The 22,639-nt window shown below is 39.3% G+C and overlaps 1 protein-coding gene across 1 annotated transcript in view; it reads left to right on the top strand.

Moving 5' to 3' along the window:
- PRKAR2A (protein kinase cAMP-dependent type II regulatory subunit alpha) overlaps nucleotides 1-22,639 on the top strand; it is a 70,009-nt gene that overhangs the window by 3,715 nt on the left and 43,655 nt on the right. The window lies entirely within an intron of this gene.

A 22,639-nucleotide genomic window follows, 5' to 3' on the forward strand; every position in this document is an offset into this window, starting at 1 on the left:
GAGTCTAAGGAATGTGTGGAAAGAAAATGATGATAGTGGGGCAGGGGGGAAACCTCCAGAAACATTTATCCAGTGGACTGTGGCAGAGAATTTATACATACAAAGCTTTCCTCACAGCCTTTATTTGATTGGTATAGCTGCAAAATTGGCAAGTTGATAGAGTTGGGAAAAGATGCAAAGTGACAACTTCAAAAATCAGGATGAGGATGTAACCAAGGATGCATATGTGTTCTTAAACTGTGTCCATGACCATGACACTTTTAATTTTAATGAGGAAGCTCTGAATGGATGTGTTAAGGCTGTGAAATTAAAGCCACAGAAATGGTCTGTCCACTGTTTGAGACCGAGTCATGGCTTTGGGAAACCTTCTGTTGTGAGTAGCAGATCTGAAGGCAGGCAGGCAGCTTTCCTTCCCTGTCAGTTGAGGCAATTGCATAAAGGTGCAAGGTGCTGCACTGTTAACTTTCTGGTTTCCTTGTTTGTAATAGTAATCAGTTATATGTAATATCTCCAAGAATAAACACAGGTGTTTTTTTTAATTAACTAACTGTGGAACTAAAATGTTTTTGGGTTTATATACTGATTTGAGCAACTCAAATGTTTTAACTAATGACAAGTATTTTAGTGCAAATTGAATTTTTCCTTCCCAGGGTTTCACCTTGATATTGAAGGAAAGATTGTATGCTTTTCAGCTGCTCCCTGAGCAGAAGAGAACACTTCCTAATATATCACTTTTGAAATAATCCTCTTCAGTATGCTCTATTGTTATGAAGAAAATGGTGCGTATGAAACTGGATGAACAGGTGAAAAGATCCTGTTTCGTTCTGTACTGAGCTTCTCGGTTAAAATTCAAGGATTTGCTAAAAATGTCATCTTTAAAACATCAATAGGATATCTGAGCAGAAGGTGTGCAGCAGTAGGGAAATGCACTTTAACATCATTAAATCTTGGATGTGATAGAGAATAAGAGTTCAGTCCATCTTTGAAATCTTTATCTTTTTAATTGTTAACAGAAGTGCTTAATATTAAATTAAAACTGTTTCAGATTCTTTCTCCTCTTATTCTGAAGCATCATTTGCTTATGCTTTCTCATTCTGTACTCGGCTGATATGTCCTGTGGAATTCCTCAGGAATTACTGTTACATCAATCACAAAGCATTTATGCTCTGCCTACATCAATTTATAGGTCAGGCGTAACTCCTTGCTGTTTTCCTGAAATGATTCAAGGAAACTTATTGAATGACAGAAGTCGGATGATGTTAAGGCTTTTGGAGGATAGAATAAGGAGACCAGTGGTCCTTCTGAAGACTACTGTTCAAGTTTTCGGATGTAATTCAGATTCATGGGTTATTGCAAGTGCTCCTGTGAGATACTGTCACCTTTAAAATGCAAGTACTTTTAACTTCTTAGTAGTACTTTCACCTACCTACTTCCTCCATAATTGTTAATTTACTGGGAATAAAGCACAGTAGCTCTTTCCTCACTCTGTTGTTTTTTTTTTGGCCTTAACATTAAAAGAGCCTCTCTTTGCAGAACATCTTTTTTTATAGTATGATTGCATTGTATGATGCAAATTCAGTCCAAAGAATAGCTACTCTATTTAAAATCTAGGTAGCACAGTGGGCACTTTCATAATCTGATAATTACTAGTGCTACATCTTTTTTTTTTTCTCCTTTGAAATTTGTTTGACTGTCTCATGTGGCTTAGTAGCTTCATAGTAATTACAACAAAGGTGTTTTGTGCTCTACTTAAGTAGTGTCTAGATTTTTAGGGAGGTGGAGGAAGAAGCTCTAGATTATGATCTGTTTTAAGCCTTTGAGCTTAGTATGCAAAGAAAAAAATACACATGCTTTCTTTATATGTTTAAAAAGAATGTATGTGTAAGCAAGCCTAGCAACCTGAAGGTACCGAAGAAGCTTTAGTTTTATTTATTCTTTGATCTCCATCAATAACATGAAATCAATTATAAAGCAAAGTATTAGCAATGCATCCATGTTGATAATGTTTTAAGAGGAATATATTTCTGCATTTAATTTTCCGATTTTAATAGGTCTTGGCACCATAGTATCTTGAACGTGTTTAACATAAAAAATACCAAGTGAAAGACTACCATTGTGCAGCTGCTGTACTTGCACATGTCTTTGGTTTTGCAGAGACAGTTCTCACTGACTTAAATCTGAAGGCTTAAATAGAGTAACTGCTGTTAGTACTAATGGAACTTCACTCCCTATATTTATCTTGTTCACACAGGGGAACTTTGAAGATAACCTAAGTATTAAGGAAGACTGATTTCACTTCTCTTTAGTTACTTGGACTAAATATCTGAAGCTTTTTTTCTGGAGGCCTTTTTGCTTCTGTATTTGCTTATCACCAAATACTCGCTTTTCAGCATTTGTTCTTAAGATTGTACTTACTCTATTATAAGATTAGACTAGGACTTTTTTTTAGCTAGGTGATGTCGTTCTAAGGAAGTTACCATTTGTATCTCAATGGAGCGTGAAGGAAGGTTTCATCCGTAATCTTCACTACAAATGAAAATTTAATTAAAATACAGGTATAATAAATCATTCTTACCTGAGATAGTAAAAGAACCGAAAATATGAAGTGAAGGGATAAAAGCTGCTGGCTGGCCGAGAAACAGAGAACTGTAGATGAGTTGACTGAAATTTGCAAACATCAGTGGATATTGCTAAATGTATATTGATTTACATCAGGGAGGAGGAACTTCTATGTTAATTTTAAAAGATAAGTTTCTTGCAATTTTGACATAGTATACTTACAGTGTTACCTGTAACATCCTGTCATCAGCACTGTTATAATTCCTATAGCCTCTGTTAGGCAGTCCTTAAAATCTCTCGAGAAAGATATCCTCTTATTCCAGTTTGCTCTCAGTGGCTTGACATAATCATTCTGCTTTCCTTAAATAATCTGTTCATCCTATAATGTGAGGAAGCAAGCAGTGCTTTTAAAAATGTCTTTTAAATTCATATTTGTGATCTGTTGCATGCTGGTAACTTTTCACTTAACTATTAAGCTTGATATTTCCTGAAAAAGCTTTTGATACTAGCTATAACTGTATAGATGAATTAAATTCTAGACTCAGCTTATGCTCTTTTAGTATCCTGCTATTACTTTGGGCAAATAGAAACTGCATTACTCTGTGTACTAGCCTCTAAAAAGAGCGTAACTAACTATGAAGGAAGTGGATAGCTAGCCTTTGTAAATTATTGCTGAATTCTTAAAAGCTTGTTTTTCCACGTTAAAAAAGTTTATTGTAAGAAAAATTGTATGAAACTTCTAAAATTGGATTCTTCTAGCTTGTTCTAAAATTAAGCTAAAGGAAATTATTCTATTGCGATACTAGATATTGTACTGAATACTAGCTTCTTTTTAACTGTGCTATTTTTTCATTTAATAAGCTAATATTAGAGTGCTGAGACAATTCTGTCAGTGTTGCAGAGTGCCATCTTCCCGTTTTGCTAATACTGAAGTTTAGTTGTACCCTCTTATCTAAAATAGGACAATGGAGATCTCAGGGAAGAGGAGGAGACAACAGAGAACAAGCTCGCTTCAAATTATTCACCAGTCAGTCATTAAAAAGCATTAATGTTTAACAAAGAGCAGTTGCTCATTATTCAAATGAAGACTGGAAGCGTAGCCAAGATGAGCTATGAATGTTTCTCACTGGCTTTAGTAACGTTTTCAACTTCATGAATGATCATTCATATTTTTTTGTGAAAGAAGAGGGAGACAATGACAAATATAACTCTAACAAACGTACGGGTTCCTCTTTTAGAGGGATACTATTCTTGTCTCTGTGACGGTCCTTTAGATTCCTTTAGATCTGCTACTGCACTTGCATCTTTGTGATCCATGTCTGGCTTTGCATCAGTACTTCTTTGGGGTGTAACAATTGTTTGGTGGTTTTTGATACATCAAGATTCTTTGATTCGCCTAGGTTTAGGTTTTTTCCCTGAGGTGCCATTAGTTGCACGGCAAATGATGTGTACTCTTCTGCACTCTGCATTTTTAGTATCTTTATGCATCACTGTAATATGAAACAGACAAGGTAAATCATAAATTGCTAGAACATTGGTTAGAAAAGTGACTAGTGGGGAATTTGAGAAATCTAAGTGTGGATGAAACACCGATATATAAAAGAATCTTGCACCAAGATACGAATTGTACTAAAGGGTGTGTGCTTATGAGATCCTTTAATGCAAAAGGATCCTTTTCTTTTGAAAGGACAAATCTGAAAAAGGGACTATCAGGAGGAAACTCCAGAAATCTGTTACGCAGAACAAGCAGCTGCTTTGTGGTCACTTGTGTTTTGTCTGTGAGGTTGTGAGAATTGTGATCGTGGCAGTGTTCTCTGTGTGCTTTAATGGGTAGGAAATAGGAGGTTTAGAAGAAAGCAAGCCTGTCTTACAGTTAGCATACTGCTAGGATTTGGCCTCTGTTTCATAATATACAATGAGTCGTGGATAATAAGGTCCAGCGTTGTATTAGTAGCAGTTTTGCTATTAGCCCTTTCCATCCTGGGCATTTCTTTTCTATGTGGAAATTGCAAACGATGAGTAGTGGCAATTCTGCTCTGTGTATAGACTTGGAAATTCCCTTTAGGGGAGAAGACGTCTCTAGGAACAGCCTGCCTTACAGGCATGTGGGAGGGACTGCAGTTATTCCTTCTGTAGCACTGCTTTTATGATAATTTAAAAACAACAGCAACAACAAAACCAAACTTTTTCTTTATTTTTTGTCGTACTAAAGTCTGGAACCCGCACTCCTTTTTGGGTGTTGGTGAAGTCTAAACCAAGGTGGTCCATGATCAGGGGCCTTACCAGCAAAATGGAGCAAGTTGTTACAAAATTTTTCTCTAAACTGTTGTGTGAAGAAGGATTAGGATTATAAATTGGAGATGAAAAGGGGAAACATAACCCCCATTTTTAAAAAGGGAAGAAAGGAAGACCTGGGGAACTACAGGCCACTCAGCCTCACCTCTGTGCCTGGCAAGATCATGGAGCAGATCCTCCTGGAAACTGTGGTAAGGCACATGGAAAATGAGGAGGTGATTGGTGACAGCCAACGTGGCTTCACTAAGGGCAAATCGTGCCTAACAAATTTGATGGCTGTCTATGACAGGGTTACAGCATTGGTGGATCAGGGAAGAGCAACTGACGTCATCTGCCTGGACTTGTGCAAAGTATTTGACACTGTGCCGCACGGCATTCTTGTCTCTAAATTGGAGAGACATGGATTTGACGGATGGACCACTCAGTGGGTAAGGAATTGGCTGGATGGTCACACTCAAAGAGTTGCGGTCAACGGCTTGATGTCCAAGTGGAGACCAGTGACAAGTGGCGTTCCTCAGGGGTCGGTATTGGGACTGGCGCTGGTTAACGTCTTTGTCGGTGACATGGACAGTGGGATTGAGTGCACCCACAGCAAGTTTGCTGATGACACCAAGCTGCGCGGTGCAGTCGGCACGCTGGAAGGAAGGGATGCCATCCAGAGGGACCTTGACAGGCTGGAGAGGTGGGTCCGCATGAACCTCATGAAGTTCAACAAGGCCAAGTGCAAGGTCCTGCGCATGGGTCGGGGCAATCCCAAGCTGGGCAGAGAATGGATGAGAGCTGCCCTGAGGAGGAGGACTTGGGGCTGTTGGTTGATGAGAAGCTCACCAGGACCCAGCAATGTGCGCTTGCAGCCCAGAAAGCCAACCGATTCTGCCCCTCTACTCTGCTCTTGTGAGACCCCACCTGGAGTACCGCGTTCGGCTCTGGGGCCCCCAACATAAGAAGGACATGGACCTGTTGGAGCGAGCCCAGAGGAGGGCCATGAAGATGATCAGTGGGCTGGAGCACCTCTCCTATGAGGACAGGCTGAGAGTGTTGGGGTTGTTCAGCCTGGAGAAGAGAAGGCTCTGGGGAGACCTTATAGCAGCCTTCAGTACCTGAAGGGGGCCTACAGGGAAGCTGGAGAGGGACTTTTTATAAAGGCAGGTAGTGATAGGACAAGGGGTAATGGCTTTAAATGGGAAGAGGGTAGATTTAGATTAGATCTAAGGAAGAAATGCTTCACTATGCGGGTGGTGAGGCACTGGAACAGGTTGCCCAGAGAAGCTGTGGATGCCCCATCCCTGGGAGTATTCAAGGAGAGGCTGGACGGGGCTTTGAGCAACCTGGTCTGGTGGAAGGTGTCCCTGCCCATGGCAGGGGGGTTGGAACCAGATGATCTTGAAGGTCCCTTCCAACCCAAACCATTCTGTGATGATTGTATGAAGTGGTGGTTTTGGTAAAAAGATATTCTTCCATCGGTAACTGTTTCTGCCCTTCTCTGAGTGGTACGCCGTGAAGGATTGCAAAGCTTAGCACACTGCTTCTCTTGTTGCAGAGTATTCTAAAAACATGTATGGAGTTTGTGTGGGGAGTGAGCTGTGTGTTTTTTAGGTGAGGGCTCAGAAACTACTCCGTAGTTTTCTTGTGTATTTTTGAATAAATTGTAGTGCCAAGTTCCCTTGTTCTTGGTGATTGTATATTGACAGACTGTTATAAAGCAGGATGTCACAATGGCCCTTCATTTCCATTTTGGGTCTTCCTCCCTTGGGATAGCATATTGTTTTCTGCTTCCTATTGAGAAAACTGTATTCCATAGAGGAGATTTTAAGAAAAGAAAAATACAAATATTTGTGTGTTTTTTTTCCTGTTGGGGCTCCAGTAAACACTGCCATTTCTGTGGCAACACTTGTGCTAATCCTGATCATTGAGGAAGAATTGCTTCCTCAAGGACATGCTGTAGTGCAAGGAACTGGTCCGTCTCAGGTTGTCATGGATATGGGCAGTACCTCTCTATGGAAGATGTCTCATGGACGGCCCTGGAATGAAAATTCAAAGATGATGGAATTTCTTTTTTTTTTTTTTTTTTTTTTTTTTTCCGAAAGTAATTGTTCTTGTTATCAATGTTTCTGATTATAATTCATAATTCTTTGTAAGACTCAAAGCTTTCTCAGGGATAAGTTATGAAAGATGGCTCATTAAAATAGATTAATTTTCAGTCTTCTGTCTTTGACACCTTTGGGGAAGGGTGGGGGAAGATTCCACAAGTATTCTTGTTCTAAAATGCTAAAAGTTAATACTATTCAGAGCGGTGATGTTACTTTGAATACTCCAGTTTCTCAAGCGTATAGAAATCAAACATCACTGGAAGTAATTTGTGTAATAATTTTAATTCTAATATTGAGATTGTGTACCTTTATCATAAAACAACCATAAACTGGGCTTCAGTTTCTCTTGTATTCTGTATGAGTATCTCTTACATCTGGGTGAAGTAATTTTAATTTCTTGCTGCTGAAAACATTTATTAAGTGTTGTGCCTTCTGTCATTTTTTCATAGCACTATGAAGCAATGTAACTTCATATGATGTGTACTGTTTTTGTTAGTGCTTTTTTTAACTTTTCATAGCTTTTACATACAGACATAGTTAGCTTTTCATAGCTAAAAGATTTGCAATATATACCATTTGTTTTGAAGTAGTATGTAACAGTGGCTGTGGGGAGCTTTATACTAGAAGTTCTGCTACTAAAAATCAGTTCATCTGGAAGCTGAACCATGTAGTACTTGCCACCTGCTGCAGCTCGCTTTGGTCAGCGACTTTCTTTTCGTTGTTACTGGCATATTTATGTTAGGATGAATGCTAACTTGTGCCCTCTTGCAGGGACTTTGGACATTCATGAGCATAAAAGAGGATTTTCCCTGGGCTGGGGAGAACACACTGATTTTTACTATTATCCCTTCTTAGGAAACAGGACAAATCTGTTTGTCTTCACCCTTCCTCTTTCCCCAAAATCCTCTTCCTGTGAAAGCACACAGGATGCAATTACTGGAAGTGTGTGTGTGGGTGTGGGTTGTCTGTCAAAATACTTTTTTACATGGAGATTATTCTTTTTACAGCTATATGTTTCAAGTAAGCTTTGCTGAACGTTAATTTAATAGTGTTAGAAGTGTAAAGCTGAAAGAAGAAAAGCTATAAAATACATTATTTTGAGGTGTGGTACAGAAGTTATTTTTGCTCGTAATTTTGTTGTATATCACAACCTGAAGATTGCCCAGATAAGAAGTTTTAACTTTTCTAAATTTTAAAACATACATATTTAGAATCTACTCAATTTTATTTATACTTTATTTACTAAAAGAAACTGTTACCAAATTATATCTGAATGGAACAAGATTCACTTGTGAATTATTGATGAATATAACTGTACTGGTAATGAAGTAGTACTTCATGTTGTATACACGTAGAATCACAGAATCGCCAGAGATATTAGTAATACTTCTGTAGAATCCATGATACTCTTCTGTATCTTCTATCTCATCGCTTTGTGCCACCCCTCAGTCTGCTGGCTGTCACCCTCCCTCAGAGCTGAGGCTGCGCTACCTGCTGCGGTGGTGTGGAAGGGCTGGGTGCGATTCATGTTGTGTTGTCTCCCTAGTAAAGCGTTAGACAAGAGAACTAACATGAATGGTAGAGTCAGTTGTGCTCATACAGAGGATCCTGCACCCTAGAGATGAGGGGAAGCAAGGCAGAAAACCTGGTGGCCAGCACTGTGATTCTGAAGCTACCGCTACAGGATAAAATCCTGTAAATCCTGTGCAGCTCATCTATCACTACTGTAGCTAAATCTGTATATAGGACACAAGTTGTTGGTGTGGGGTTTTTTGTGTGTGTGTTTTGCCTTTTTTTTTTTTTTTTTCCCTAAACTGGAAAACCAGTAACTTCAGTTGCAAGTATATCTAGAACTTTTTATAAACAACTGACCAAGTTTTTCTGGCTTTGGTTATTAAAAAATGTGATATGATGCATGATACAATTTTTTTCTCCAAATGTAGTTTTTTTGAACATCTCACATATGGGGACGCTAGTTCTTTGAATACACTTTTTTTATTTCACAAATCAACAACACATCTTCCGTCTTTTTTTAAGCACCTAATTAAAAAAAAACTGTCAAAATCAGACTTCAAGAAGAATTGAGCCAGCTGTTTAAATTGTTGATCTTTTGAGAAAGGTCATCCATGAACTGTTCAGGCAAGAGTGAGTCTTCAGTGGTCATTACGTTTACAGGATAGAGTGCTAAATCCTAGAAAACAGTGACGTGGGGAAGGATGCAGAGGTTATCGTAGATGATCAACTGATAATAGATGCCTTTTGTGACACTGGCTAAGGGGGCTGATACGTCTGTTGAGGTTTGTCCAGGATGTGGGTGCTCATTGGCTTTTATGTGGCATTAGTAGAATAAGACCTTGTTTAGTATCTTGCAATAGAGTCATCGCTGAAAAATTTTTAAAACGCCCAAGAAAGTGCTCAGTTCGCAAATATGGAGAATGTGCCCCTGGTAAGCAATTGTAGAAGCCCAGGCTATTTCTCAGCCTCTTCTCTTCCCTTTCTCCCCTTCCCCCTTTAAAAAACAGCTGAACAAATTAAACCCCAACAGCCCAAAACCTATACAGTGGCTCTGTCAAAACTTACAGTTACCTACCTGGAAAAAGGATGGCTGAAACTAGAGGGTCCCTTAATGCATCTATCTGCAAATGAAGTTTGCTTCTATTTCCCTTCTTGACATTGAACTTAAACTGGAAGCAAAGTATGAGTTTTAATGAGCTGTTAGAGTATCTTTACAGAATCACGGAATGGTTGAGGTTGGAAGGGACCTCTGGAGGTTATCTTGGCCAACCCTTCTGGTTAAGCAGGGCTGCCTAGAGTGGTTGCCCAGGACCATGTCCAGATGGCTTTTAAGTATTCCAAAGAATGGAGACTTCAGAACCTCTTTGAGCAACCTGCACCAGTGCTTGGTCACCCTCACAGTAAAAAAACGTGTTTCCTGATGTTCAGATGGATCCTCCTGTATTTCAGTTTGTGCTATTGACTCTTGTCCTGTCAACCACTGAAAAGAGCCTGGCTCCGTCGTCTTTGCACCGTCCCTTCAGGTATTGATAAGAGCTCCCCTGGGCCTTATTTTCTCTAGGCTAACAGTCCCAGCTCTTTCAGCCTGCCCTCATACAAGAGATGCTCCAGTCCCTTCATCATCTTTGTGGCCCCTCTCCAGTATGTCCATGTCTCTCTTGTACTGGGGAGCCCGGAACTGGACACAGTACTCCTCCAGGTGCAGCCTTACCAGGGCTGAGTAGAAGGGAAGAACCATCTCTTCCGACGAGCTGGCAACACTGCTCCTAATGCAGCCCAGGATACCATGAAACGAGTGTGTCTTGCCCGGCATATACAAGGGTACTTATGCCCTGATTTAAATGTGGATGTGTGAGATTAGAATCATAGAATCGTTTAGGTTGGAAAAGACCGTTAACCCAGCACTGCCAAGCCCACCACTAAACCATGTCCCTAAGCACCACATCTACCCTTCTTTTAAATACCTCCAGGGATGGAGACTCGACCACTTCCCTGGGCAGCCTGTGCCAGTGCCTGACTGCCCTTTCGGTGAAGAATTTTTTCCTAATATCCAACCTAAACCTGCCCTGGCGCAGCTTGAGGCCGTTTCCTCTCGTCCTATCGCTTGTTACTGGGCAGAAGAGACCGACCCCCACCTCACTACAACCTCCTTTCAGGCGGTTGTAGAGAGCGATAAGGTCTTCCCTCAGCATCCTCTTCTCCAGGCTAAACAGCCCTAGTTCCCTCAGCTGCTCCTCGTAAGACTTGTGCTCCAGACCCATCACCAGCTTCGTTGCCCTTCTCTGGCCACGCCCAATGTCCTTCTTGTAGTGGGGGGCCCAAAACTGAACACAGTGCTCAAGGTGCGGCCTCACCAGTGCCGATTAGGCTCTGAATCAGCTTGAAGTGATGCTTGATGCTGGTCTTTCTAATTGCAATTCTTCTTGCTCTTTTATACAGATAAAATCAGATGACAGCACAACCCATTCCAGCTTTGTCTTATGTAAAAACATGCTATGTTTCATCATCCAAATCAGTAACGACAATAGGAATTGGTAATGAAATTAGAAGTGACCCAACCAAAGAACTATGGGCTTTTAGGTGCCTCCTGTTTTAGCTGTAGGATGCTATTCTTAAATCCTACCTATGTACCTATAATTATACAATCCTGGCTCAGGCTGACCTGGCAAGCATAGCTGTGTAACATCCATGCTGGGTATATAAAACACTATGCCCTTTCAGTGTTGCTGGTTGTTTCTGCTGAGCTTCCAATCTTCTTTTCTTCAATATTTTTCTTCTAAATTGCTCTCTTTTGTAGAACCAGTTCAGTTATAGCTGTTTCTTACTGTCTGTCACATGAGATACAATACCTGACTGCGAGAGTGACTCCAATCTGTTTTATCCGAGACTGTAAATAGCTAGGAGGCAAAAGGAAAAGCTTCTTATACTGCATCTCATCCGTAACTGCCCACATTAATTCTTCCTTTCTGTTCTAGTGCAAACTTGAGCAGACCAGCTGCATATCACTGATGAAAAGCTAAGACCAACCATTTTTCCCTTTGCATTGAAACAGATTGGAAGTGCTGCTACAATCAGCGATCATCGATCTTCTGGTTGTGTGTTCAGGTTTGGGACTGAAACCTTGCTCTGTCCTCTGACTTCCTTTCTTTATTGCCCTTCCACCGTAACGTGTTCTAAAATGGTGGTGGATGTGCAAGTACAGGCTTGAGACTGACCACGTAAGTATGCCCTGAGCACAAACAACTGCGGCTTCCCCTTCTGTGTAATTCACTTATTTGTGTTGGAAGCTGTACTGAAGCTAAGCAGCATCCGTTAAGCCAATTAGTCTATCAGAGACGAGCACTAGAGTTAGAACAGTTGGATTGCGATGACTTTCTGTTCTTATTGCCTCTACTTGTGTAATTATTTTTGTGGCAACGTATCTATATCTTAACAAGCTATGGTCTTGAAGTTTTGTTAGTTTTGTGAAAAAGTGTTTGTTATGCTACTATAGCAAAGATCGTGGAAGACACATTCCCCAAGAAAATGTGTGCTTCATGAGAAGCAAGTGTTGCTGTTCCGATGTCCCTTTTACCTACTGGTAAGATTTAAATAATTAACTTGCAACATGTATAAGATCAGTTTGACAGTCTAACAACTAGTTGCTTGTATTGGAGAGAGAACTTTAGTGTGTGTGTGCGCACGTGTGTGTATATATATTTACACACATACACACACACACTTTTCTCCATATAGATTGCTGATCACTGCCCCATTTGTCAGAAACTTACAGAAGACTACAAACTGAAAATATGTAGATGTTTGGGAAAAAGTAATTTTATATTACCATCGTTTGGCAAGGATTTGAAGCAAATGATGATGCTATTAACTTAGTGTTGTTTTTATCTTAAAAAATAGGTAACTGTATTGTTCTTTCTAGAATAATTAGTCTGGCGTTGTAGGAAAGTGTCTTAAATCACTGAGCACACCTGTTAATTGAATTCTGTTATTCAGGTGCTCTTACATGCTTAGCAATGCTCGAGTTACAGATTTTTATCAATGCTTCGAGCTTCACTACACAATTTCGGTTGCACTGAAGTTTAGTTTTCTTTTGTGTGCAAGTTGGATTTGCTTGAATGTCTGTCATAATGAAAGACGTGAGTCTTCAGTTTTATCAATTTTTTGACTCTCCTTGAAAATTATGGCTGAATATAAACCATTTTGCTTATAAGTAGCTTAAGGTGCTAATAAACTATGTTAGGTATGGATGGCATTGTAAAACTGTTTCCTGATAGTAAATATTTGATTTTTCAAGATACCTTTTCTGTCCTGATACCGGATTATTTAAAGACACTATCAGTCTCAGTAGGACTTTATAATAAGCCTGCCAAGCAGCTGCCAAGTGCAGATAGCCAACATTTACATTCAGTGTTGTGCAATGGTAGCTGTGACATGATTCCAATTAAAAGCTTGTTCTGCACACTGCAGATGTCTTCTGAATATTAATGTGTACTACAGACAGAGCAGATGGAATCTCTTTAAAATACAATGCAGTGAATGTAAAATTAAGGTTGGGTTTCTGGTGGAAACTGAGAGGCAGTCAAAATTATTCTTTTTTTCTTTGTTTTTCATGGCTAAACCACAAGAATATTCTGTGTATCATCATCATCTTCCGTTACATATAGGAGGAAATCAACTCTTCATTACGCATCCAAATAAAAATACAGCATTATGCCTTATTGAAGTTGTCTTAAATGCCAAATGTACCTTAGAAAAATATTAGGAACACGCGCAACATTTGCTGTGCCTTAAAATATGCCTCTGCCTAAAGGACAGATATGAGGCAATAGGTAATAGTTGAAATGTAGGATGTCTACGAGTTATTTGAGGAGTTGTTCCTTGACAAAGGCTGTGTAAAAGTAGATATAGGTGTGTGTATTTAATTGGGATTTGAAGATGTTATGTGAGGTATATTAGGAAAAGTTCATCCTGGACAAGAGAGGTAGTATAAAACCGGGAAGTGAAGAGAGCAACGAGAACGTCAGTGGTGCGCTGCCATGTAGCGTGTTGCAAACCCAAAGCTGGCTTTCAGAAAACAGCAGCAATCCAGCTGTGAAAGTGTGTGGATTAATTACTTAAGTATTCACCGTGCTTCTATGGCAATCCTTGAGATACGGAGTAAAGCCTTGGTAGTAGGAATATATTAAAAGTCTTGGAAATACCAGGGTAAGTGTGGTATCGAAACAGAAAGTAGAAGGGTTTCTACGTGAGTGGGAATTGTAACTTTCCTCTTTGCTGCTGCAGTTGTCTTATCCTCTCAGGCAGAACGCAGGCGTGTGAGAGGGGGGGTGAGCGGTTGTGTACAGGGGGAAGAGGTTATAGAAAAGGCGGTGACAGGAGGTGCAAAATATGTAAATCCAGTATGCCGTTTAACTCGCTAGTGTTACTGCCATAGCTGTGACATGCTTGTCTCCCTTTTCATACTTAATTTTACAATAGTTTATACCTGAGGCTGTGTAAACATTAAAGCCAGTGCTGGTGATAGCATTTTCCACTTCATCCATATTACTTTAATGAAATTTTCCCCTGGATCTACATTTGGATTATATTTGGCTATTGTAGTTATATTGCCTGGCTAATATTTCTCTCTCAGTTACTGGCCTAGCTGTTAAAGAAGAGGTTCCGGCTTCAGCAAGGGTACCTATTTAAGTGATATATGCATACGTTCAGAGGAGTTGGCTGTGTGCTATTCCTGAGGATAATGCTCATTTGATAAGAGTGTTCTTACAATCTAGACCACAGTGAGACTGAGAGCAGAATTGCCCATGAGGTCTGGGAGAGGACAGCAGTGCCTGGCTACTGTCAGAGTGAAGAAGAGCTGTGTCTGGACCTCACGCAGGCTGGTTTTGATGACGGTGTCCCGGACCAGAGGTGTGGGTGCCGTTTCCCTTAGGGAGGACTGTAGCAATTACCTGGTGATTCTGACTTACCTGTTGTGAGCAGCCTTCTGTGGGTTGTTGCCCTCATTAAAGTTTTCATAATAATGTTTAATGCATTCAGTTATTCAGGATAATAGTGGGACTTTTAATTAGGCTTCTGAAAATGGAAAAACAAGTTGTCTTGGCTGATATCCATGGCAGATCAGAAGGAGTGACTGAGACTATGCTCTTTGGGCCAGTGACTTATGTACCTTAGACTTATACTTAGCAGTGGCTCTGTGCTGTAATAGAATGTATATTTAATAATAGTGAAATGTATAAAAATTTGTCTCAGGTTCATGTGGAGTTTTGTTTGTTTGTTTCAGCTTTATTCACATTGCATTCACCTGTATACAGTTCATTCATCTGTGGAAAGATTTATGCAGGAGGCATAGTTGGAAATAATAAAAATGGAGTAGCTTACTAGACATAGTTAAATGACATTTTTTGTGACTCGTTTAGAAATTACCTCCAGGATTTCCAAGTATGTTTAGTGAAACTCCGCTTTCCAAATAAGCCAAAAGAGGTTTAAGTGTTGTTAATTTGTAACACAGAGCAATGACTTTGCACCTTACAACCAGTCAAAGGATAAAAATCTGGTCAAAAGTCTTTACGGTTTGATGTTTTAAAAGATACGAAGATGTGAAGTTAAGTCTTCTAAGTGTCTTAGAAATCAAAGCCACAGTAAAAAATCAGTTGAAATACAGAAGTGTTGCTTTAAAAGAACGGTACTTGTCAAACGTTGCTTTTAACAGCACTTCTGAAGTTTTTACCAAAAAGATTTCAGGCAAGATTTGTCTTCATTGCATTTCAAAGATCTTAAATACCCTGAAGTATTAATCTTCCCGCCTAATATATCTATGATTTCTGGTGGGATGGGAGTCTGGTAAATAAAGAGGTGAAGTTTGCAAGAAGGGTTGGTAAGATAGAAGGGAAGAGTCAAGAGACTCGGAAAAGGAAGCGGTTGTCCTTCCTTTGCCACTGCACCTAGACCTGAGGGTGAGTTGGCCATGTTTCTTGCTGATTGGGAAATGCCTCGTGGTTCCCTAGGTAAGATGCAACTATCTCTTCCTGTATGAAGCATTTATTTTAAGGAAATTATGAGGGTGGTGAGGCACTGGAACAGGTTGCCCAGAGAAGTCATGGATGCCCCATCCCTGGAAGTGTTCAAGGCCAGGTTGGACGGGGCTTTGAGCAACCTGGTATAGTGAAAGGTGTCCCTGCTCATGGCAGGGGGCTTGGAACCAGGTGATCTTTAAGGTCCCTTCCAACCCAAACCATTCTGTGATTCTATGATTTCTCCTTGATGTGATGTTTCTGTTACTCTGTAGTCTCATACTCATCTTTGACCCTTTCTGGCTTTTTCATTGTCAGAGAATCCCTACGAAAGTCACTTCCAAAAATGTTAAGGATCTTTACTTTTTAATCATCTACTTAATGTTGGGTTTGTAAGCCTAATGTCATTCTGGCTCTTAAAACTTTCCTGATATTACTAATGTGGCTCCTTTGCTTCCCTGTCTCTGAAATACCTTCCTCTTTAAGCTTGCTTCTAAAGCCCAAGCAAATTTCCCTTTTTCACTTACTGTGTTTTGCTTTGCTGTACCCTCCAGTGTCTTGCCTCTTTTGGCGATACTTTGAAGATTCGTCAGTTGCTTCTTAACTCTCCTAGTTCTTTGCAGCATCCTTCCTTTTCTGTGCAATGTATAATTTTGTCTTTCTGATCCTTGAAAAAATTGTGACGTCTTCCATTTCAGTCCCTGACAATCTCTGTTGTAATATCAGCATACAGTTATATCTGTAATCACTGTGAAATGTGTCCTTTCAGCTGAGATTGTACCTCACCACTGGGAATTTCTCCAATTTCATGTCTGCAAAGCAAATGCACGCTTTATTGCTATCTATCCGATCTTCATAACATAGATTGCACTCAAAAATCAACGCAAAAAAAAAAAAAAAAGTGCTGTGTTTGGCTAGATCTCTGAGACATGTCAGCAAGAAATAGGAGAGGGCTGTGTGGGTCATGCCATTGCAATGTCAGATAATACGAAGTGCTGCTTGATAGGTATTCATTCTCCTGTACTTAGGCTTCAGTCAGGCTGTATTAACTCCTGAATTCTGAGAGCAGAGTTCATTGCATAGCAGGGCCATGGTCCTTTTTGGTATTGAATTAATATCTGCTGAGGAACATAATCGAAATAGTACCATGCATGACTGTTCAAATTCAGTCGTGGAATGAGAATATTGAAATAGTGATCCATTTTCCTAAAGTGTCTTTAATTAAAAACCAACCAAACAAAACTCTTAACATCTTAGTCAAGAAGTGCTGATATAACCAGAGGTTCCCCCAAATTTCTTTGAGTCAAGAACAGATTTATCTTTCTTGAATTTATCAGCTGTTTAAAGGTTGTCCATACCAGAATGCACATTAATTTTTCTTCTGTCTTTAAAAAAAAAAAGGCAACCCAAAATAGCACAACAGCTTTAATAACTTTGTAAAACATCTTTTTTTAACTGACACAGATGCCTTGCATGTTGACTCAACGTTTTCCTTCAGAAGTAGCTATTACGTTCTTTCTATCAGAGGGGTTCTAAAATCTCTGACAGCAAGGATCAGGGACTCCTCTAAGATGAGGCTTCCAGACAGTACTTTTCCATTTTGTGTCAGTAGTTTTTAAATCCAAATAAAGAAAATAAATTAAATTGGAGACCAGGATGTGTTGCTACTTTGTTTTTATACTTTATTATCTCTTGCTACTGATGAGAGCTATTTTTAAATACTGGGAGTGAAAAGGTATCTGTGCCTCTACTTCTCCTGTAGCAGAGAGGAAAACAGTGTTTAATATTGATGTAATTTTTGTTATTGTTTTCCAACTTAACGGATGTAAGAGTCTCTTACAGAAAAGTAAAGTGTGTGTGTGTGTGTGTACACAGACAATCCTGGACCACGGTTTCCAATTTTTTGCCTTCTGTTTTTCTTATGTTCCATGCTCCCTCTGTTCATGCTCTGAAGGAACTCGCTTCCTCCCTGGTGTTCCCTGACCTTTTGTCTTCCTCTGAATATCTGGCATGCTTCAGCTGACACCATCAGGGTCTCTCCTGCCTGTCTCTAACCAGGTTTTGAGTTTCCATCCTCTTCTGGGGGGAGAATAGAAGTAAAAAAAACCCAAAAAACAAAAAAAATTGGTACCTAGTAAAACTCTCGTCCATTTCTGTCTGTTTTGCTTTTCTGAAAGAAGCGTTGACACATGGACTGCTAGGTTCCAGAACTGCCTCTGAAAAAATGGTAGTGTTTTGTAGCCGCACTCACGCTCCCCACTTTATCAAGCAGAGATCTGGAAGGGGTAAGTGGGATTTGCCACTGTCCAGCAGGGACATCCTGAAGGAAATCATGGACACGTAACTATTATAGTAGTAATAGTAACAGAGAAGCCCATTATTTTACTTATTTGTTGAAAAACAAGTTCAGGTTTGCATTTATTAAAATATGAGTGCATATCTGATGATGAACGTCTCGTTTCTGCTATAGCGTTACTTTTTAATTACTAGAAATCCTGAAAAGTTGGTACTTGAACCTTTACATTTTCTCACAGTTGCGATGGTTCATATTCATGTAAGTCCATTAACATCTTGGTGTGTAGCAAAACAGTTTGACAGCTGTAGTCTAGCACTTCCTTATCGTAACTTGATATAACATTCCACAGAGACAGTCACGCCTCAGATTTATACTCCACTCTGCTTCTGGTATTTCAGCTTTAATAGTTTATAAGTGTCAACTCACACGTTGTATGGATAATCTTAATTGACTTGTTAAATAAGAACAGTTTACATTCTGTTTCTCATTTTGTCTCTGTTCACATAGGATGATTTTGTGCCATGATTCGATGGGAAAGCACTCTGGAAGTCACTGATTTCTGCTAATTTGTTTCAATAAAGCTGGTATTTTCTGCCTATGCTCTATGAACTCCGAGTACTACACTACTGAATTTATGCAACCTATTATAAACTTTGCTCCATCTTTCATCAGGAAACCCTCAAAAAATTGTTGAGTTGCTTAGAGTGTTACACAAAAGATCTGTATTAAATTTCTGTGTGCACAATTGCTTGACTTAGTCTGCTGCTGTAAATAGTATCCAGTATCAGAAACAGTCATCATGTGGGGAGGTTTTTCCTCCCAGTTGTAATTGGGAAGTGTTCACAGGTCCTAGTAAAAAGCAAAGTGCTTGTGGAGGAAGAGAAATAAAGTTTTCAAGGTATCCAGTACAGAGTGGTAACATCTAGTACTCTAATGTCATGCCTGGAATGCCAGTTCTTTGTCCCTGAATTTTTTTTCCTGTGACCCTGAACTGATCTTTTGAGTTTTATTTGTCCTTTCTGTAAGAATTTAATGTTCTTAGTATGTGTAAGAAGAGGATAGCAATAGCTGGGAGAATGATCGTTGTAATTTTTCTGTTCATCTCAAGCTTTAGTGTCTTCTGTAACTGTACAATGCTTATGAGTAGTATAGGGAAATGACGTACTATTACGGCAGTAGTGTAGCTTTTAAAAAGCTTGCTGGTGTTTTTTACCAGTCACTTTTCAGTACCCTGACAAAGAAGGGATCCCACGCACGGCAGGAAAAGCCGCCTTTTAGATCTGATTTGTGAAGTTGGAGAATGATTTTACTGTCACTTATTGGGCTTAAATACTATATTGTTTGTTTGGTTTTGAGAGCGGGGGGGGGGAAGGTAATGTCTGTGTCCTTTTTCTTTTATATACTTTTTCACCTATGGGGCTGAGTTTTAACACCTGCCTATAACCACAGTCAGAACTTTAAGTTAAGCATGGTGAGCCAAAGCCCAGCATCAGATATTTCAAAATCTTAATGCCAAAGCAAACTGAAGAATATTAGAGAAATTGCTGTTTTTTCACTTTTGGAAAGTATTTAAAAAATTTTTTTAAAATCCGTATTTGAGGTCAGCGGTTCTCAGCATTATCACTTACTAGTCTCTGTTTCTGAAATTTGTATCCCTAATTTTTCAAGTGAGAAAACCAAATGGAATGGAGCCACTAACAAGTGTTAGGATAGCTGCATGGTAGTAGTGCTGTTTGATATAAGGTACATTTGTCAGTTTAACTAACAGAATGTACAGTATTGATTTATTTATGCAAATGATTCAAATAATTTGTATTAAATAAATGGAATGACATCTACTTTGAGGAAGAAAGGTTGTGCAGTCTTTTCTTAGCAAATATGTATGTGACTAATTTTTGCAGACTTAGCTGATTGAAGGTAGTATAAAATGTTTTTGAAATTGGGAAGCTGAGCACCTTTATAGCATTGTTTCTTCTTTGACTGTGTGTGATATATGTATGTGCATTTATATATGTATATGAATGAATGCCCACTATTTCGTTGTGTATTTTTTTCTCTTTTTTCCCCAGTGCAGGAAAAGGAGAATGATGAACGAGATTAAGTGATACTGACATAAAATTGATAACTACTTATTAAATAAGTCTTTGATTTAAACTAGAGAACTGAATGGTTCTAGAAATTGCAATTGTAAATAAAAAAGAATCTGACCACCAGAAACCTGTAATTTTTTCAACCTGAAACAGCCCCTGTTAAGTGATCCTATCTAGTGCTTAATTCAGTCTGTGCCTCAGGACAGTATGGAAAATACGCACATGTTCAGCAGACATTTCTGATTTTTCTTAAACAGCGGAGTAGGATCGCTGTCCTGAGTCAGTTCTGGCAAAACTGTGGAGCGCACAACTTGATCTGCCTTTCCACTGCCGGTGTCACTTGCCTTTGGCTGCCAGGGAGGAAATTGGGTCGTTTTGGTCTCTTCTGGTACAATGGTTTAATTTACCTCGGTTTCTGTTGTGTTTACCCAATTACTGGGTCTTGGCTCCCATGAGCCAAGTAAAAGCAGGGGCTGTGCCAAAGGTATGAGACATTTTGACCTTGAATATTGCTGCACCTGAGGTTTTGTCACAATGGAGAGCTTGCAGTACAATCATCTCGCAACAAAATCTTTTAATCTCATTATAGTTTCTGCAATTAACGTATAACTGACCTGAGACATGGCCCATTGTTTCGCAGGAGGGAAATTCTAATGTTGGGTACAAAGAAATGAATTGTTCCCCGTTTCAAAGCAGTGATTTCTTTTTATTATTGAAGATACCAGCTCTCCTGAGCGGTACCAGGTTGGTGTGCTGGATTCGCTCTGTTCTTGTTACAGCGTAGGCAGAGGTGTGCTCTAACGGCTGTGCGGGTGTAAGAGGTTACTATTAGTGTTACCTATCACGATTGCTTTAAATTAGACGCCCTTTAGCGTTCAGCCTAGGAAATAGGCTGGATTAACCGTAAACGTATTATTCCCTTCCGCCCCATCGAAGTTTTTGGAATCTGTCCACAGACTAATCTAGGTGTGTGGGGGACCTTCATGAGCTGTTCTCTCAGCAGTCCTTGATGCCAGGCTTTTCTCCGGGTACTTCTAATAACAAAACACAGGGATGCCATAGGAGTGGCTATACTGTCCATGCAATACAGAAAATAGTCATAAACAAAGAGAGCTTTCCATTGGTAAGCTAGAACAAAAGAAAATGCTAATCTGCTGTAGTAGGAAATGTCAGATTTTATCTCTTTAGCATAAAAATAGTCATCTTCTGACAACATATAAAAGTGAACCTGAAATTTTATACGTGTTAAAACTGTCACTGGTGTAAGAAAAGCAAACTATCATTTTAATCTTAAAAGCTTTGTGGAGGCAGAATAATAGTGCTCTCTTAACTGTCCTTAAAAGGTTATGTTTTTTTCTTGTTTTTAACACTGTGAAAAACTTGATGCTGTTTTGATGACGCTGAACCCTGCTATCGGGTAAAATAATCAAGATTTTAAAAGAAGCCATAGTCTTTGAAAAGTGAATTTTTTTCTGTGGTACCCAAAATATGTCAGAGTTTTCTGTAGTGTTAGTTCTGTTCAAAGACATTAAAGTGTTGTTCTTAAACACGAGTAAGAAATGGGTGTAGTAGTCAAAAGGTGGAGGAGAAAGTCTGCATGTGCAAGACAGTGCCTGAAATAAAATCATGTATTTACTTACTAACGGTGTTGATTAAAAGTATCTGAATCCATATATGAGATTAGTTAATCATTTAATTGAAACTGGTATGACCGAGATGAGGTGCTGTTTACTGCAAACTTAATCAAATTATGTTTTGAATTTAGTATGTCTCTTGTAATAAATCACTCTGTAGTGGGAACTGAACTAATTGGTTTTGGCCCTCTTGTTCTTCAACATCTTAGAACTGGTAGGCATTTGCCTGTGTCTATATAAGTAGTAGTGAGTTTTCTTGTTTCTTAAGATCGAATTTGCTTCCCAACTTTGAGTAGTTACTCAGTTAAACTAGCTCAATAAACTAGAGATAAGAATGAATGTACTGTTGCAGGGTGAATGAATGGCTAGAGCAGTACTCTGTTGCACTGGTGGCCGCAGGCAGGCCCACGTGGAAAAGTTAAGAACAGGGCAAAATGTATGAACACTTTCATTTTCAGTTCAGGGAGTTGCATGCGTTTGTTGTTTGTTTAATAAACCAGAATAGATCCCTGTTCCAAATGCCTGTCTCCCCTTAAGGTAATACAAACTTCTTGCATCCATGGTGTCCTTTGGCGAGTGAAATACATGCTGCCCCCTTATTTGCAGGAAGGGTTGCTGCTGTCAAAAATTGCTTAAAGGTTTGAAAATAAAGCTTCTTGAATTCTCAGGTTTATCATTCAGTGTTTTGAACCTCTTCAAGCTTGATGTATGAAACACAGTGTCAATGTTATTTTTATAAGGATTATGCCGTGTTATAGAAGTTCAGGTCTTGGTCTAAATTGTAAAATTCAAAATAATCTTGCTTTTAATCCTTAGCTTCTTGTTAAGCTGAGTATTATCTCCTTGTTGATAGATTTGGCTGAAAACTGTGGAGTTAGCCTGATTATTTTCCCCCTCAACCTCTTCTTTCTTCTGATTTCCTTTATCGTTACAAAAGAATACACACTAATAATTTTTTTTTTTTTTTCTGGTATTATTCTCAGTTACGTGTTTTAATTTATATGCAGGGTGGTTGTAAATGCTGAGAAAGTCAAAAGTTTCGAACTTGTAAGAAATGACAGGATCATTAAGATTTTGGTAGCATGTGTTTAATAAATCTGGCTCTGTGATGCATGTGCTTTGATGTGGTGTAAAGGCTCATCTAATT

This window comes from Nipponia nippon, unplaced genomic scaffold (assembly GCF_047370975.1).
Source record: "Nipponia nippon isolate SJK-2023a ecotype South Korea unplaced genomic scaffold, ASM4737097v1 scaffold_9, whole genome shotgun sequence".
NCBI lineage: Eukaryota > Metazoa > Chordata > Aves > Pelecaniformes > Threskiornithidae > Nipponia > Nipponia nippon.